At 44.3% G+C, this 18,454-nt stretch overlaps 1 long non-coding RNA gene across 1 annotated transcript; it reads right to left on the bottom strand.

Annotated features, from left to right (window-relative positions):
* Window positions 1-7,187: 7,187 nt before the first annotated feature.
* On the bottom strand, window positions 7,188-7,518 carry LOC143818052 (uncharacterized). The gene is made up of 2 exons (XR_013224284.1): window positions 7,410-7,518; window positions 7,188-7,299 (listed from the first exon to the last, which is right to left on the bottom strand). It is a non-coding gene; the product is annotated as an uncharacterized LOC143818052 (long non-coding RNA).
* Between the last annotated feature and the right edge of the window lie 10,936 nt (window positions 7,519-18,454).

Genomic DNA, 18,454 nt, shown 5'->3' with positions numbered 1-18,454 from the left:
TTTATCAGAGGGCTTTATGGTGATGTTTGTATCTTTTTCTAGTTTACACAAACAGTCCATTTCAACCTTAGATAGATTATATGATCTTTGCCTTTTTGTTTCTGATACATTTAACAGATCTTCTGTGACCAAATTCAAAAAAATGTCAATTGAACTCAAATCTCCCGTAGGTGGCGGCATTTTTGAGCTCTTATTTTTTAATTTAGTAAAAGGACCCTGCCCCTCCATATTAGGATCCATATCTCCTAGATGAAACAATAACCGGACATCCTGTAATAAATCCTCTGCAATACCTAAATCAGCGCATTGTTTTCTGTCCTCTCTCAAAAAATACTTTTTCCATCTAAGACGCCTTACAAATAGGTTAACATCCTTGACCACTTCGAAAATATCCATATCAGAACTGGGTACAAAGGAAAGGCCCCTGCTCAATAAGGATAATTCGATCTCTGATAGTGGTCTTGATGACAAATTCATGACTTGTTTATTTATACCGGAGGATTCTGGCGATTCCTGAGGGGGTAACTGAGGTCTAAAAAACTGCTTTTTACCGGAGATTTTTTGTTACTACCCCGTCCCCAGCCACAATATTTTCAAAGAACAAGCAAAAGATCTGAAAGATCGGTTCCTAGAAAGGGGATACCCAGAACAAGTATTAAATAGAGCCTACAAAGAGTCCCTGAAAAAAAGAGAGAAAAGATTTATTAATGTCTAAACCAAAGGTGGAGGAAGAGAGCTTCATACGCTTCATTACAAGATATTCTAATGGAGCTAACGATATAAGAGAAATCCTCCAAAAACATTGGCCAATATTGCAGATGGACAGAGACATATCCAAATGTGTCCCTCCTGTGCCTCAGATTACGTACAAGAAGGGAAAATCCCTCCGTGACAGATTGGTCCACAGCCATTTTGATCCTGGTAATAAATACAGCCTAACAACAAATCAGATAAAAGGCTGTTATAGATGTGGAAACTGTAAAAGTTGTCCCTCAATCAGACCCTCAAAGAACTTTTCAAGTAATGTTACGGGTACCACATACTTAATTCGGCACTTTATTAATTGTCGCACTAAAGGGGTCGTGTATAAGGCCACTTGTGAATGTGGCCTAGAGTATGTGGGGAAAACAAAAAGAGAATTTCGAAAGAGGGTTGGTGAGCACCTTCGGGACATTATAAAAAAGAGAGAGACCCCAGTGGCAACTCACATGAATTCTTTCCATCAGGGTAACCTGAGTAAAATCAATTTTGTGGGTATCGACAGGATAGCGCCTCCGCAGAGAGGGGGTGATTGGGATAAGCTAATACTTCAGAAAGAGACAAGATGGATTTTCACTTTGAGAACAGTACAACCATCAGGATTGAATGAAATGCAATCATACAGCTGTTTCTTGTAAAAACAATGTGTCTCACACCCCATAAAAGCTAAATCAAGTAGAGTTTAGTTTATGGTCAGTCTTCCTTTGAGTGGGGATGCCAAATACGAAAGATTTAGGGTGCTAATCCCCAAGAGAGGCAGTGGTTATCCATTCAGGACCCTCTGTAGTTAGTACGGAATTATTCTATTTTTTTGCTACAGCATAGAATTTACCTAATAGAATGCCAAAACAATATCATTCTACATTCATTTCTGTCCTATGGAGATATGAGGGTTTATAGGGATGGATAGATTGGGATAGCCTACGTTGAGTGGGGGCGCCATTTGCGCAGGGCTCTTCTAGGGTGCCAACCTCCGCGATAGGTAGGGAGAGGAGTTTAGATACATAATAGGGCATTCATAGGGTCACATTTTCCCACGTCTTTCTATTTCTTTGTCGGTGGTGTCCCGTATACATGAACTCTGTCCTTTATAGATATCTCTATATTTCCATATTTTTTCTTATTTTTTATTGAATAGAGTCCATTTAAGTACACCTACATGGGGTTAGAAAGATGGTGGTAAGTCCCTCTTGTCTTTACCTGTCCATCTTTTTAAGACCGGTAGAGATAATGAAAAATATTTGAGGATATATTACCTGTCCATCTTTTTAAGACCGATAGAGATATTGAAAAATATTTGAGGATATTCAGGGAGGCCCTTTCCCCCCGCCCCACTACATAGAGATGAGTGTTAAAATATGCTGAGAATGTTTTGAATCATGCCAATTGGTGAACAGGTTTGAAAAGAAAAACATTTTTGTTTTTTTAAACTATGATATTCTTCCTGTTATTATAGTGATAATTAAATAAGTAGAGCGCAGTAGCTAAGATATATAATAGGTGCGCCGTATTTATAGGCACTATATTGGACTCAAATAGCATGAACACATGTATTTATGTCCCTACATTTTGATTGCCATGTATGAATCTGTTTCAGACTCTACGTCGGATCTGGATAGAGTGGTGCGCAAGCGCCGCTATATGTAGATACTAAGCGTCCAGGATAGCAGGGGAGTGTTGCAGATTGCTTAGCAACATGGGAGGAAGCTCAGGAAGCGCGTCACACGCCAGGAGGCGGGGCTTATACGGCGCGGCACCGAGCTGAATTTATAAATACCACAGAAAGGTGGGAGAGCCGCAATGGCAGCAGCATTCTCCCCTGATGACTCTATAAAGAAGAAACGCGTCGGGAGACGCCTTCTAGAACAGGATACCCAGACACCAGGGCTGAACACGAGGTGGATGGCGATAGATGAAAAGCTGGAGAGGATGAAAATGCGGTGAGATCCACCCATATATATGGGAATAATATATCCAGTAAAACGCATACTTCCTAGCATGGTTTTCATCTCATCCACACTAACCCTTTAGGTTGCCACAAAAATTAACCCATCTGGGAACACTCATAGAAGTAAATGAGAAATATATGTATCCCACAGATTTATAGATGAGTAATTATGAGGATGTGGCAACGCTATAGGTTGGGTATTGATACTGCCAATGCACACTAAAGCTCCAATCTGGATACTTGGCACTCTCTAGTATATACAAATATTATTGGTAATTTGGTGTGTCTTTCATGACAAGATAATGTATCACTATGATAGAGAGGCCATTTAGTTAAATTAGGAGGTTGATGATTGCATACATAGTGTGTTGGTAGGTGGACAACAAAAAATATAAAGTGTGATCCGTTGAGAAATTCCAGCACACTGCAATAACTCCTGTATTTATTTCGGGCATGGTGGCAGATTGCTTTTAAAATATTGGCCACGATTATAGAATACAGATTGGGAGCTAATTCAACACTGTTAGTGTTGTTTGTTTCTTAATTGTTGTGTGGTTTCCCCCCTTTTTTCTTTGGTAAGGTAATTGGGCACAAAGCACTTTAGTCTTTTGTCTTGTATATTTTAAATGTGCCATGTTGGGCTTTTAGAATACCTAATAAAGGTTAATTTTTATCCAGTTGCTAACATACAGGACGAGGTAGCGGGCGAAGAGGAGGTGGAGGACGAGGAGGATGATGGGGATGAGTATATTTTTAATGCGGAAGCTTTCCCGGGGGCACTGGAAATTGGTTGCGTGGCAAGGCCGGGTTCTGGTTTTTTGAGGGACACAAGTGACGTAGATTTGCCTGAAACTGCCCCTCAACCAATCACAACCGGAGATTTGACAACTGGAACTTTGGCCCACATGGCGGATTATGCCTTACGTATCCTAAAAAGGGACACACGCATTACGAAAATGATGAACGTTGACGATTACTGGTTGGCCTGCCTCCTTGATCCATGCTATAAAGGCAAATTGCAAAATATAATGCCACATGAGAACTTGGAACTAATATTAGCAACCAAACAATCAACTCTTGTTGACCGTTTGCTTCAGGCATTCCCAGCACACAGCGCACGTGATCGTTCTCACACGAGCTCCAGGGGGCAGCAGACTAGAAGTGTTAGGGGTGCACACATCAGAAGTGGCGTTGGACAGAGGGGTTTTCTGACCAGGTTGTGGAGTGATTTTTCTATGACCGCAGACAGGACAGGTACTGCTGCATCAATTGAAAGTGACAGGAGACAACATTTGTCCAGTATGGTTACTAACTATTTTTCATCCCTTATCGATGTTCTCCCTCAACCGTCATTCCCATTTGATTACTGGGCATCAAAATTAGACACCTGGCCAGAATTGGCAGAATATGCATTGCAGGAGCTTGCTTGCCCGGCAGCAAGTGTCCTATCAGAAAGAGTATTCAGTGCTGCAGGTTCAATATTAACCGAAAAAAGGACTCGTCTGGCTACCCAAAATGTTGATGATCTTACATTCATTAAAATGAACCACAACTGGATTTCGAAATCTTTTGCCCCACCTTGCCTGGCCGACACCTAGCTTTCCTATGAAAAGCTCTTGCCTGTGGACTACTGTGAATTACTTTTCTAATGTCTAATTTGCTGCAGCTGATTGTCCAGCATACGACATGTTTACACCTCCCTAAATGGCCAAACTCCCCACACGGGGCCGTGGTATCGCGACTTGGCGCAAGCACCCGTGAGACTGCTGTTTGTCTGAAGAGGTGGGTGTGCTCGCTTTTGGTCGACGGCATTGCTACTGGGTCCCTCATAGTACAATAAAGTGTCTCTGGCGGTGGTGGTGCGCACCCAACGTCAGACACACTGTTGTAACATGAGGGGCCCTGGGCCTGTACCGCCTGCCACAAGAGAGTTCACCCACCCCCAGGTCAAACATTGCTCTACCACTTCCACAGTTATCTCTCACACTTCCACCAATGTTTAGTCTATGCGCTGACATCCTTCCATACCTGCCACTGACAATACCATTGTGTTGACATGTATGATGGTACTTAACATAGTCAGGGGCAGTGTCCTCTATTTACCACAGTAAATACTTTGCGCTAAATTAGTAGGTCTGAAACAACGCAGAGGATCCCACCCCTGAACCTAATGATTGCACCCTTTAGTGTTTTTGTTTTGTTTTAATGCGAGACATTCACATTTATTTTTTGTTTTTGACTACTAACTGGCAGACACTCATTACAATCGGCCTCCACTGACCAGACCACTGCTGCCCGTGTACCCCTGTAACCAATTATAAAGTGCCTACAGCCAGCCCATTTTATTGTGTTAGGCCTTCGAAGCCTGTCTGCGGTCCCTCCTTCCACTAGGCCTCCACTCACCAGACCACTGCTGCCCGTGTACCCCTGGAACCTATTTTACAGTGCCTACAGCCAGCCCATTTTATTGTGTTAGGCCTTCGAAGCCTGTCTGCTGTCCCTCCTTCCACTAGGCCTCCACTGACCAGACCACTGCTGCCCGTGTACCCCTGTAACCAATTATACAGTGCCTACAGCCAGCCCATTTTATTGTGTTAGGCCTTCGAAGCCTGTCTGCGGTCCCTCCTTCCACTAGGCCTCCAATCACCAGACCACTGCTGCCCGTGTACCCCTGGAACCTATTTTACAGTGCCTACAGCCAGCCCATTTTATTGTGTTAGGCCTTCGAAGCCTGTCTGCTGTCCCTCCTTCCACTAGGCCTCCACTGACCAGACCACTGCTGCCCGTGTACCCCTGTAACCAATTATAAAGTGCCTACAGCCAGCCCATTTTATTGTGTTAGGCCTTCGAAGCCTGTCTGCGGTCCCTCCTTCCACTAGGCCTCCACTCACCAGACCACTGCTGCCCGTGTACCCCTGGAACCTATTTTACAGTGCCTAAGGCCAGCCCATTTTATTGTGTTAGGCCTTCGAAGCCTGTCTGCTGTCCCTCCTTCCACTAGGCCTCCACTGACCAGACCACTGCTGCCCGTGTACCCCTGTAACCAATTATAAAGTGCCTACAGCCAGCCCATTTTATTGTGTTAGGCCTTCGAAGCCTGTCTGCGGTCCCTCCTTCCACTAGGCCTTCACTCACCAGACCACTGCTGCCCGTGTACCCCTGGAACCTATTTTACAGTGCCTACAGCCAGCCCATTTTATTGTGTTAGGCCTTCGAAGCCTGTCTGCTGTCCCTCCTTCCACTAGGCCTCCACTGACCAGACCAATGCTGCCCGTGTACCCCTGTAACCAATTATAAAGTGCCTACAGCCAGCCCATTTTATTGTGTTAGGCCTTCGAAGCCTGTCTGCGGTCCCTCCTTCCACTAGGCCTCCACTCACCAAACCACTGCTGCCCGTGTACCCCTGGAACCTATTTTACAGTGCCTACAGCCAGCCCATTTTATTGTGTTAGGCCTTCGAAGCCTGTCTGCTGTCCCTCCTTCCACTAGGCCTCCACTGACCAGACCACTGCTGCCCGTGTACCCCTGTAACCAATTATAAAGTGCCTACAGCCAGCCCATTTTATTGTGTTAGGCCTTCGAAGCCTGTCTGCGGTCCCTCCTTCCACTAGGCCTCCACTCACCAGACCACTGCTGCCCGTGTACCCCTGGAACCTATTTTACAGTGCATAGAGCCTATTGTTTTATTTTATTTAATATTAATAAAGCCATGATGGACTACGCTGTACCACGCTATGAGCTACCCAGTTGACAATTCTTTTGCGAGAAAAGCCATCCCACCCCTCCACCAGCATGTTAAAGACCACATTGTCCTTTCATTCTGTCAATCTGTGAGTCCAAAGGTACACCTGACAACAGACACATGGAGCGGAAGGCATGGCCACCGAAGGTTATGTGTCCTTTGTGGCGCAATGGGTTAATGTATTGCATGCATGGTCCACACAGGGGACAGCCTGGTAAGTCTGTCTGCAGTCCCTAATTCAAGTTGTCCTCAACTGAATAAAGCTGAGCTTCTACCTTCTGGCTCTGATTAACTGCTGTTTTTAAAAAAAATTGGTGGTTCCCGCCTACTAACGGTGTCTGCCCCTGCCTGGTGTTGTCCTCAACTGAATAAAGCTGAGCTTCTACCTTCTGGCTCTGATTAACTGCTGTTTTTAAAAAAATTGGTGGTTTCCGGCCTACTAACGGTGTCTGCCCCTGCCTGGTGTTGTCCTCAACTGAATAAAGCTGAGCTTCTACCTTCTGGCTCTGATTAAGCTTTTTTTTTTTTTTTTTTTTTATTTGCTGGATGGGGCCTAATACCTCTGTTTGCTGCTCCCTGGTGTTTGTCCTCAACTGAATAAAGCTGAGCTTCTACCTTCTGGCTCTGATTAACTGCTGTTTTTAAAAAAATTGGTGGTTTCCGGCCTACTAACGGTGTCTGCCCCTGCCTGGTGTTGTCCTCAACTGAATAAAGCTGAGCTTCTACCTTCTGGCTCTGATTAAGCTTTTTTTTTTCTTTTTTTTTTTTTTTTAATTGCTGGATGGGGCCTAATACCTCTGTTTGCTGCTCCCTGGTGTTTGTCCTCAACTGAATAAAGCTGAGCTTCTACCTTCTGGCTCTGATTAACTGCTGTTTTTAAAAAAATTGGTGGTTCCCGCCTACTAACGGTGTCTGCCCCTGCCTGGTGTTGTCCTCAACTGAATAAAGCTGAGCTTCTACCTTCTGGCTCTGATTAACTGCTGTTTTTAAAAAAATTGGTGGTTTCCGGCCTACTAACGGTGTCTGCCCCTGCCTGGTGTTGTCCTCAACTGAATAAAGCTGAGCTTCTACCTTCTGTCTCTGATTAACTGCTGTTTTTTAAAAAATTGGTGGTTTCCGGCCTACTAACGGTGTCTGCCCCTGCCTGGTGTTGTCCTCAACTGAATAAAGCTGAGCTTCTACCTTCTGGCTCTGATTAACTGCTGTTTTTAAAAAAAATTGGTGGTTTCCGGCCTACTAACGGTGTCTGCCCCTGCCTGGTGTTGTCCTCAACTGAATAAAGCTGAGCTTCTACCTTCTGGCTCTGATTAACTGCTGTTTTTAAAAAAATTGGTGGTTCCCGCCTACTAACGGTGTCTGCCCCTGCCTGGTGTTGTGCTCAACTGAATAAAGCTGAGCTTCTACCTTCTGGCTCTGATTAACTGCTGTTTTTAAAAAAATTGGTGGTTTACGGCCTACTAACGGTGTCTGCCCCTGCCTGGTGTTGTCCTCAACTGAATAAAGCTGAGCTTCTACCTTCTGGATCTGATTAACTGCTGTTTTTAAAAAAATTGGTGGTTCCCGCCTACTAACGGTGTCTGCCCCTGCCTGGTGTTGTCCTCAAATGAATAAAGCTGAGCTTCTACCTTCTGGCTCTGATTAACTGCTGTTTTTAAAAAAATTGGTGGTTTACGGCCTAATAACGGTGTCTACCCCTGCCTGGTGTTGTCCTCAACTGAATAAAGCTGAGCTTCTACCTTCTGGCTCTGATTAACTGCTGTTTTTAAAAAAATTGGTGGTTCCCGCCTACTAACGGTGTCTGCCCCTGCCTGGTGTTGTCCTCAGCTGAATAAAGCTGAGCTTCTACCTTCTGGCTTTTGGCCTACAGTAGCAAATATTAAACTGCATTTGGCCTATTAGTGTGTTTGGGCCCTTAAAACAGTGTCTGCTGCTCCTGGGTTTGCTACTCCACTCAACAAAGCAATGCCGCCTGATTAGTCCTGTTACCAATTTTGAACTGCATTTAGCCTACTTTATTCTTTGGCCCTATATCTGTTTCCTCCTCATCCTGCCCATTCCCCAGCCACTGTTAGATGAATCTGCTGGTACATTGACCTAGACCACTACATTCCCCTTGCACTCTACACAGCCAGAATCTGACCCTGCTGAAAGTAAGGTTCCCCTTCCCGCATGTTATACCACCTTACACAGGGACAAAGAGGAAGGTGCAGATGAAAGTGCAGGTTCCTTCATCAGGTGGGGGGGGCATACTTGTTGGCGACGTCACTGGCACAGGGCCCCTCAGAGTACGCAAAAGTGTCGCTGCCGCTGGGAGGCGCCCCGCCGTGCAAACACACCGCTGTACTTTGAGGGGCCCTGTGCCAGTGCCAATGCCAACGAGTGGGCCCCCCTGCTTGCTTAGGATCACAGCACTTGCAAACTTGACATACTTACCTCTCACTGCTCCACCGCCGTGACGTAGTCCACGTTTCCTGTGCCCACTAAAACCTTGAACCAGCCCTACCCCCCACAACTTTTGCCAAATGACCCCAATTTCCAATGCCCAACTGTTATTATAAAGTTAATTAAGATTGACAAGCTTCAGAAACAAGAATGGATGTTTTTGCCATTAAAATGGGCACTGTAGGTGTTTTCCTGGCCTCCACTCACTGCCGACTATGCTTCCCCATTGACTTGCATTGGGTTTCGTGTTTCGGTCGATCCCCGACTTTTACCGATAATCGGCCGACTGCACTCGACTCGACTCTGGACAAAGTCGGGTTTCACAAAACCCGACTCGACCGTAAAAAAATGAAAGTCGCTCAACCCTACTGAAGATTCCTACTCCTGATTTGTTTTTTGGTGATAGGTCCAAATTTTGGGGGTTTAAAAATAAATGTAAATTGTTTTTTGCTTTGAGACCGCGATCCTCCGGTGATTCCATTCAGCAGGTTAAAATTGTCATCTCCCTGCTGCATGGTGATCCACAGGATTGGGCATTTTCCCTGGAATCTGGGAATCCGGCCTTGCTTAATGTAGATTCCTTTTTTCAGGCTTTAGGTTTATTATATGATGAACCTAATTCTGTGGATCAAGTGGAGAAAACCTTGTTGGCCCTGTCTCAGAGTCAAGAGGCGGCAGAATTGTTTTGTCAGAAATTTAGAAAATGGTCTGTGACTAAATGGAATGATGATGCTTTGGCGGCAATTTTCAGAAAGGGTCTTTCTGAATCCGTTAAAGATGTTATGGTGGGGTTTCCCACGCCTTCCGGTCTGAGTGATTCTATGTCTCTGGCCATTCAGATTGATCGGTGCTTGCGGGAGCGTAGAACTGTGCGCGCTGTGGCGTCATCCTCAGAGCCAATTCCTGAGCCAATGCAGTGTGATAGGATTTTGTCTAGAATGGAACGACAAAGATTCAGACGTCAGAATGGGTTGTGTTATTATTGTGGCGACGCTTCTCATGTCATTTCAGTCTGCCCTAAGCGGACAAAGAGGATCGCTACCATCAGTACTGTACAACCTAAATTTCTGTTATCGGTGTCCTTGATTTGCTCATTGTCATCATTCTCTGTCATGGCGTTTGTGGATTCAGGCGCCGCCTTGAACTTAATGGATTTGGAGTTTGCCAGGCATTGTGGTTTTCCCTTGCAGCCTTTGCAGAACACTATTCCTTTAAGGGGGATTGATGCTACACCTTTGGCTAAAAATAAGCCTCAGTTTTGGACACAGGTGACCATGCACATGGCGCCAGCCCATCAGGAAGATTGTCGATTTCTGGTGTTGCATAATTTGCATGATGTTATCGTGCTGGGTTTCCCGTGGTTGCAGGTACATAATCCTGTATTGGATTGGAAATCTATGTCTGTGACTAGTTGGGGTTGTCAGGGGGTTCATAATGATGTTCCTTTGATGTCAATCTCCTCTTCTTCCTCTTCTGAAATTCCAGAGTTTTTGTCTGATTTTCAGGATGTATTCGATGAGCCCAAGTCCAGTTCCCTTCCACCGCACAGGGACAATGATTGTGCTATTGACTTGATTCCAGGCAGTAAGTTTCCTAAGGGTCGACTTTTCAACCTGTCTGTGCCTGAACATACCGCCATGCGGAGTTATGTTAAGGAGTCTTTGAAGAAAGGGCAAATTCGGCCATCTTCTTCACCGTTAGGAGCAGGGGATTTTTTGTTGCTAAGAAGGATGGCTCCTTGAGACCTTGTATTGATTATCGCCTCTTGAATAAGATCACGGTCAAGTTTCAATACCCTTTACCTTTGCTTTCCGATTTGTTTGCTAGGATTAAGGGGGCTAGTTGGTTTACTAAGATTGACCTTCAGGGGGCATATATTCTTGTTCGTATTAAACAGGGTGATGAATGGAAAACTGCGTTTAATACGCCCGAAGGCCATTTTGAATACCTTGTGATGTCATTCGGGCTCACTAACGCTCCATCTGTTTTTCAATCCTTCATGCATGATATCTTCCGGACTTATATTGATAAATTCTTGATTGTATATTTGGACGATATTTTGATTTTTTCCGATGATTGGAAGTCTCATGTGGAACAGGTCAGGATGGTATTTCAGATCCTTCGTGACAATGCTTTGTTTGTGAAGGGGTCTAAGTGTCTCTTTGGGGTGCAGAAGGTTTCTTTTTTGGGCTTTATTTTTTCTCCCTCATCTATGGAGATGGATCCGGTTAAGGTTCAGGCCATTCATGATTGGATTCAACCCACATCCGTGAAGAGCCTTCAGAAATTTTTGGGTTTTGCAAATTTTTATCGCTGTTTCATTGCTAACTTCTCCAGCGTGGTTAAACCCTTGACTGATTTGACGAAAAAAGGCGCTAATGTGGCAAATTGGTCCTCTGCGGCTGTCTCTGCCTTTCAGGAGCTTAAACGCCGATTTACTTCTGCTCCGGTGTTGCGCCAACCAGATGCTTCTCTTCCGTTTCAGGTTGATATTGATGCTTCTGAGATTGGGGCAGGAGCCGTTTTGTCTCAGAGTTATTCTGTTGGTTCTTTGATGAAACCGTGTGCCTTCTTCTCCCGCAAGTTTTCGCCTGCTGAACGCAATTATGATGTCGGCAATCGGGAGTTGTTGGCTATGAAGTGGGCGTTTGAGGAGTGGCAACATTCGCTTGAGGGAGCTAAGCATTGTATTGTGGTCCTGACCGATCATAAGAATTTGATTTACCTCGAGTCTGCCAAACGGCTGAGTCCTAGACAGGCTGATAGACCTGACCGCTGTCCTGTGGGGAAATTGTTTGTTCCTGACAGATGGACTAGTAGAGTGATTTCTGAGGTTCACTGTTCTGTGTTGGCTGGTCATCCTGGTATTTTTGGTACCAGAGATTTGGTTGGTAGGTCGTTTTGGTGGCCTTCGTTGTCACGTGATGTGCGTTCTTTTGTGCAGTCCTGTGGGACTTTTGCGCGGGCCAAGCCTTGTTGTTCCCATGCTAGTGGGTTACTTTTGCCATTGCCGGTCCCTGAGAGGCCCTGGATGCATATTTCTATGGATTTTATTTCTGATCTTCCAGTTTCCCAGAGGATGTCGGTTATCTGGGTTGTTTGTGACCGGTTTTCTAAGATGGTTCATTTGGTGCCTTTGCCTAAATTGCCTTCCTCTTCAGAGTTGGTTCCGTTGTTTTTTCAGCATGTGGTTCGTTTGCATGGTATTCCGGAGAATATTGTGTCCGACAGAGGTTCCCAGTTTGTTTCTAGGTTTTGGCGGGCCCTTTGTGCTAGGCTGGGCATTGATTTGTCTTTTTCTTCTGCATTCCATCCTCAGACAAATGGCCAGACCAAGCAAACTAATCAGACTTTGGAGACTTATTTGAGATGCTTTGTGTCTGCCGATCAGGATGATTGGGTGGCCTTTTTGCCATTGGCCGAGTTTGCCCTTAATAATCGGGCTAGTTCGGCTACTTTGGTTTCGCCTTTTTTTTGTAATTTTGGTTTTCATCCTCGTTTTTCTTCTGGGCAGGTTGAGCCTTCTGACTGTCCTGGTGTGGATTCTGTGGTTGACAGGTTGCAGCAGATTTGGGCTCATGTGGTGGACAATTTCAACATTTTGCTAACTGTCGTCGGTGTGTTGGTTCCCGGCTTCGGGTTGGGGATTTGGTTTGGTTGTCTTCCCGTCATGTTCCTATGAAGGTCTCTTCCCCTAAGTTTAAGCCTCGGTTTATTGGTCCTTATAGGATTTCTGAGATTATTAATCCGGTGTCTTTTCGATTGGCGCTTCCGGCCTCTTTTGTTATCCATAATGTCTTCCATAGATCTTTATTGCGGAAATATGTGGTGCCCGTTTTTCCCTCTGTTGATCCTCCGGCCCCCGTGTTGGTTGATGGGGAGTTGGAGTATGTGGTTGAGAAGATTTTGGATTCTCGTTTTTCGAGGCGGAGGCTTCAGTACCTTGTCAAATGGAAGGGTTATGGCCAGGAGGATAATTCTTGGGTTTTTTATTCTGATGTCCATGCTGCTGATTTGGTTCATGCTTTTCATCTGGCTCGTCCTGATCGGCCTGGGGGCTCTGGTGATGGTTCGGTGACCCCTCCTCAAGGGGTGGTACTGTTGTGAATTCTGCTTTTGGGCTCCCTCCGGTGGTTATAGGTGGTAATGCAGTTGCCCCTGAGTTGCAGTCCTGGTCAGGTGTATCTGCTGATTGCAGATCTGACTGGGGTATTTAGGCGTGCAGGATTCATTAGTCCTTGCCAGTTGTCAATTGTTGTTGGGAGGTGTAGGACCTCTGCCTGGTTTCTCCTGCCTTTCTGCCAAATCAGCAAAGATAAGTGTCTGGTTCTTTTCCCCTGGCACGCATGTTGTGTGCTTCACAATTCAGTGCTATTCTTTGTGTTTTCTTGTCCAGCTTAGATTGTGTCAGTATTTTCTCAGTCTTGCTGGATTCTCTGGAGTGGCAGATATACATTCCATGTCTTTAGTTAGATTGTGGAACTTTTTTGTATTATCTGCTGTGGATATTTTTGGAAGGGTTTTAATACTGACCGCCTAGTTATCTGTCCTATCCTTTCCTATTTAGCTAGAGTGGCCTCTTTTGCTAAATCCTGTTTTCTACCTGTGTGTGTCTATTCTTCTCCTACTCACAGTCATTATTCGTGGGGGGCTGCCTATCCTTTGGGGGTCTGCTCTGAGGCAAGATAGCATTCCCATTTCCATCTATAGGGGTATTTAGTCCTCCGGCGGTACCAAGGTGTCTAGGGAGTGTTAGGCACACCCCACGGCTACTTCTAGTTGCGGTGTTAGTTCAGGATTGCGGTCAGTACAGGTTCCACCGACTCCAGAGAAAGTTTCATGCGGCTCCAAGGTCACCAGATCATAACAGACAACTAGAGAGCTCCGTGTCAGGATACGGGAGCATGTGTGAGATATTAAAAAATCAAAAGAAGCCAAGGAGGGAGAACAATTAAAAACTCTCCCTAGACACTTTAAAAAAGTCCATGAATCTGATGCAAGGGGTCTCCAAGTCATGGCCATCGATCAGGTAAACCTTGGTGTAAGGGTACCGTCACACAGTGCCATTTTCATCGCTACGACGGCACGATCCGTGACGTCGCAGCGTTGTATGATTATCGCTCCAGCGTCGTAGACTGCGGTCACACTTTGCAATCACGGCGCTGGAGCGATGCCGAAGTCCCCGGGTAACCAGGGTAAACATCGGGTTACTAAGCGCAGGGCCGCGCTTAGTAACCCGATGTTTACCCTGGTTACCAGCGTAAACGTAAAAAAAACAAACAGTACATACTTACATTCCGGTGTCTGTCCCCCGGCGTTCTGCTTCTCTGCACTGTGTAAGCACCATAGCCGGAAAGCAGAGCGGTGACATCACCGCTGTGCCCGCTTTCCGGCCGGCAGGCGCTCACAGTGCAGAGAAGCTGAGACGCCGGAGGACAGACACCGGAATGTGAGTATGTACTGTTTGTTTTTTTTACGTTTACGCTGGTAACCAGGGTAAACATCGGGTTACTAAGCGCGGCCCTGCGCTTAGTTACCCGATGTTTACCCTGGTTACAAGCGAACACATCGCTGGATCGGTGTCACACACAACGATCCAGCGATGTCAGCGGGTGATCAAGCGACGAAAGAAAGTTCCAAACGATCTGCTACGACGTACGATTCTCAGCAGGGTCCCTGATCGCTGCTGCGTGTCAGACACTGCGATATCGTAACGATATCGCTAGAATGTCATGAGTCGTACCGTCGTAGCGATGAAAATGGCACTGTGTGACGGTACCCTAAGGGGTGGCAATCTGTTTAAGATCTTATCTCAGGTTGAGAGTCGTTGGATCTACCGCCTTAATACTTTGGTACCATTTGGGTTGAATGAAAGTCATGGGTTTGGGTCCTTCTTATAACCCCCTTTATTGCACTCTGGGTTTTTAATCTTCAATTTCATCATGTGTGGTTATTTTATACTAGTTGTTTTTATTATCAGTTTTTAATTGTTCTTCTTTCTATTCATATAGTGCTCATGAATGTTGTGCCCATTTCGGTTACGGACGGTGAAGAGCGTTGGTTGATGGTGGACCTCACTGCTATTTATCACTAATTTATTATATGGACACATCGTGACTTTGGTTTATTCACATTCGGAATACATTAAGAAACCGAGAACGTGTGTATTTACTTGTAGTGGTGCTATTGTCACTACTACTTGTGCCTATATGTGTATGTTTATTCATTGTATTAGTCTTATTTTGTTATCTTTATACTTTATATATTATATAATGTAATTTTATCACTAAATACACAATTAATTTATATTTATATTATTATAGCAGTTGTATTGCTGTATAACAGGCAATACTTTTGTTTATCACATAAGATTTATTACTGTAATTATGCTTTCTTTAGATTCACAATATTAAGTATTTTTGCTGTTGGCCATTGCAGCTAAAATTAGTTTCACATTCATTCACGTATTATTTGGCAGTGCAGCTAAATTAGCTTCACACTCACCTATTCACGCATTTTCTAGCTTTGGCTGTGCATGTGTCGGAAGTATTTATCAAGATATCTCTCTCATACTCCCAGTATGTCCGTATGTGTCTGTCGTCATGACGATGGATCGCCGACACTCTGGAGGAGGAGCTCTCTGTGATACAACTACTCCCATACATGCACATAACTGCTTATCATGCTTCACATGCGATTCAGTCCCCACTCATCTGCGCACTACATTCTGCCGGCTGGTGCGCATGCCCGGGATCATGGCATCAGGACCTTCCTAACACGCCCATTGTGTCCGCACGTGATCACTGTCGCTTAGCGACGGTGGATTGCTTGCGCTCCACGGGCGCTGCGGGAAGCATCCCATATGTTGCGGCGACACCCGCGCATGTGCCTATACAAAGGCGGCGCTCTATTCTATTGGTTACACGGCACTATATAATGCGACACACACATGATTCAAGCCACGCCTCCTGATGAAGATCGGCGAAACGCGCGTTGAGGCGGCAGGCGGGGGTCCGGCTTCCACACTCCACAATAGGTAATACAACATACTTTTATTGAATGGCCTAAAGCATATTTTATAATGGTATTCCTGGGCTTAGCCCTTGTTGCACTTTGCACTATGGCACTTTTTGCTTATGGACTTACGCTGGCTTTACTAGGCTAATTTATACCTCTATACACTTGTGCTATTCAATGTATTTCTCTAATTAAGTTATGGTATTTACATATAATTTCATGGTACTTTTTACCCTGATTTGGTGATCTATTTATCTTGTATATGCCATTAGCTATTAACTTGTAGTATGTGGTTAGCCGGTTTCCTTATACTGCATGAATAGCTCTACCTTGCTACACGTTTTTGTATTTTATGGCTTAATAAATTTATATATCTTGTTATAAACACTCTTACTGGGTTTTTTCTTTATCTGAAATTCCCCTTTTTTTGGTCTATATATTATTAGAGTGATCCACTTATGATAGAAGTTTTGGTGGAATTGGATGTTCGAAAAAATAAAAAAAGTTATAGTCCTCAGAATAAAGCGATGCAAAAATAAGTATTTTTTCTATAAACTAGTTTTTATCGCATAAAAGCTCCAAAACATAAAAAAATGATTTAAATGAGGTATCGCTGTAACTGTACTGACCCGAAGAATTGCCTTATCCATTTTACCAAACACGGAATGGTATAAACGCCCCCCCAAAAAAGAAATTCATGAATAGCTGTTTTTTGGTCATTCTGCCTCACAAAAATCAGAATACAAAGCGATCAAAAAATGTCAAGTGCCCAAAAATGTTACCAATAAAAACGTCAACTCATCCCGCAAAAAACAAGACCTCACTTGACTCTGTGGACCAAAATATGGAAAAATTTTAGCTCACAAAATGTGGTAATGCAAAAAATATTTTTTTGCAATAAAAAGCGTCTTTTAGTGTGTGACGGCTGCCAATCATAAAAAATCCGCTAGAAAACCCACTATAAAAGTAAATCAATCCCCCGTTCATCACCCCCTTAGTTAGGGAAAATGTACAAAATAAAAAAAATGTACTGTATTTATTTCCATTTTCCCATTAGGGTTAGGGTTAGGGCTAGGGTTAGAGTTAAGGGTAGGGTTAGGGTTAGGGTTAGGGCTAGAATTAGGGTTAGGGCTAAGGTTAGGGTTAGAGCTAGGGATAGGGTTAAGGTTAGGGCTAGGGTTAGGTTTAGGGCTAGGGCTAGGTTTAGGGCTAGGGTTAGGGTTAGGGCTAGGGTTAGGGTTAGGGCTAGGGTTAGGGTTGGGGCTAGGGTTAGGGCTAGTGTTACGGCTAGGGTTTAGATTACATTTACGGTTGGAATTAGGGTTAGGGGTGTGTCAGGGTTAGGGTTGTGGTTAGTTTTATGGTTGGGATTAGGGTTAGGAGTGTGGTTAGGGTTGGGATTAGGGTTAGGGGTGTGTTGGAGTTAGAGGTGTGGTTGGGGTTAGGGGTGTGTTTGGCATTAGGTTTAGGGGTGTGTTTGGGTTAGAGTTTCAGTTAGAATTGGGGGTTTCCACTGTTAAGGCACATCAGGGGCTCTCCAAACGCAACATGGTGTCCCATCTCAATTCCAGTCAATTTTGCATTGAAAAGTCAAACGGCGCTCCTTCCCTTCCGAGCTCTGCCATGCGCCCAAACAGTGGTTTACCCCCACATATGGGGTATCAGCGTACTCAGGACAAATTGCACAACAACTTTTGGGGTCCAATTTCTTCTCTTACCCTTGGAAAAATAAAAAATTGGGGGTGAAAAGATCATTTTTGTGAAAAAATGATTTTTTTTATTTTTACGGCTCTGCATTATAAACTTCTGTGAAGCACTTGGTGGGTCAAAGTGCTCACCACACATCTAGATAAGTTCCTTAGCGGTCTAGTTTCTAAAATGGTGTCACTTATGGGGGGTTTCAATGTTTAGGCACATCAGGGGCTTTCCAAACACAACATAGCGTCCATCTCAATTCCAGTCAATTTTGCATTGGAAAAGTCAAATGGCGCTCCTTCCCTTCCGAGCTCTGCCATGCGCCCAAACAGTGGTTTTCCCCCACATATGGGGTATCAGCGTACTCAGAACAAATTGCACAACAACTTTTGGGGTCCAATTTCTCCTGTTACCCTTGGTAAAATAAAACAAATTGGAGCTGAAAATTTTTTGTGAAAAAAAGTTAAATGTTAATTTTTTTTTAAACAATCCAAAAATTCCTGTGAAACACCTGAACGGTTAATAAACTTCTTGAATGTGGTTTTGAGCACCTTGAGGGGTGCAGTTTTTAGAATGCTATCACACTTGGTTATTTTCTATGATACAGACCCCTGAAAATGACTTCAAATGTGATGTGGTCCCTACGAAAAAAATGGTGTTGTAAAAATGAGAAATTGCTGGTCAATTTTTAACCTTTATAACTCCCTAACAAAAAAAAAATTTGGGCTCCAAAATTGTGCTGATGTAAAGTACACATATGGGAAATGTTACTTATTAAGTATTTTGTGTGACATATCTCTGTGATTTAAAGGCATAAAAATTCAAATTTGGAAAATTGCAAAATGCATGGA

This window comes from Ranitomeya variabilis, chromosome 3, assembly GCF_051348905.1.
Source record: "Ranitomeya variabilis isolate aRanVar5 chromosome 3, aRanVar5.hap1, whole genome shotgun sequence".
Lineage (NCBI taxonomy): Eukaryota > Metazoa > Chordata > Amphibia > Anura > Dendrobatidae > Ranitomeya > Ranitomeya variabilis.
Note: the sequence above shows the minus strand (reverse complement) of the source record. Positions and strands in the feature narration are given on the sequence as shown.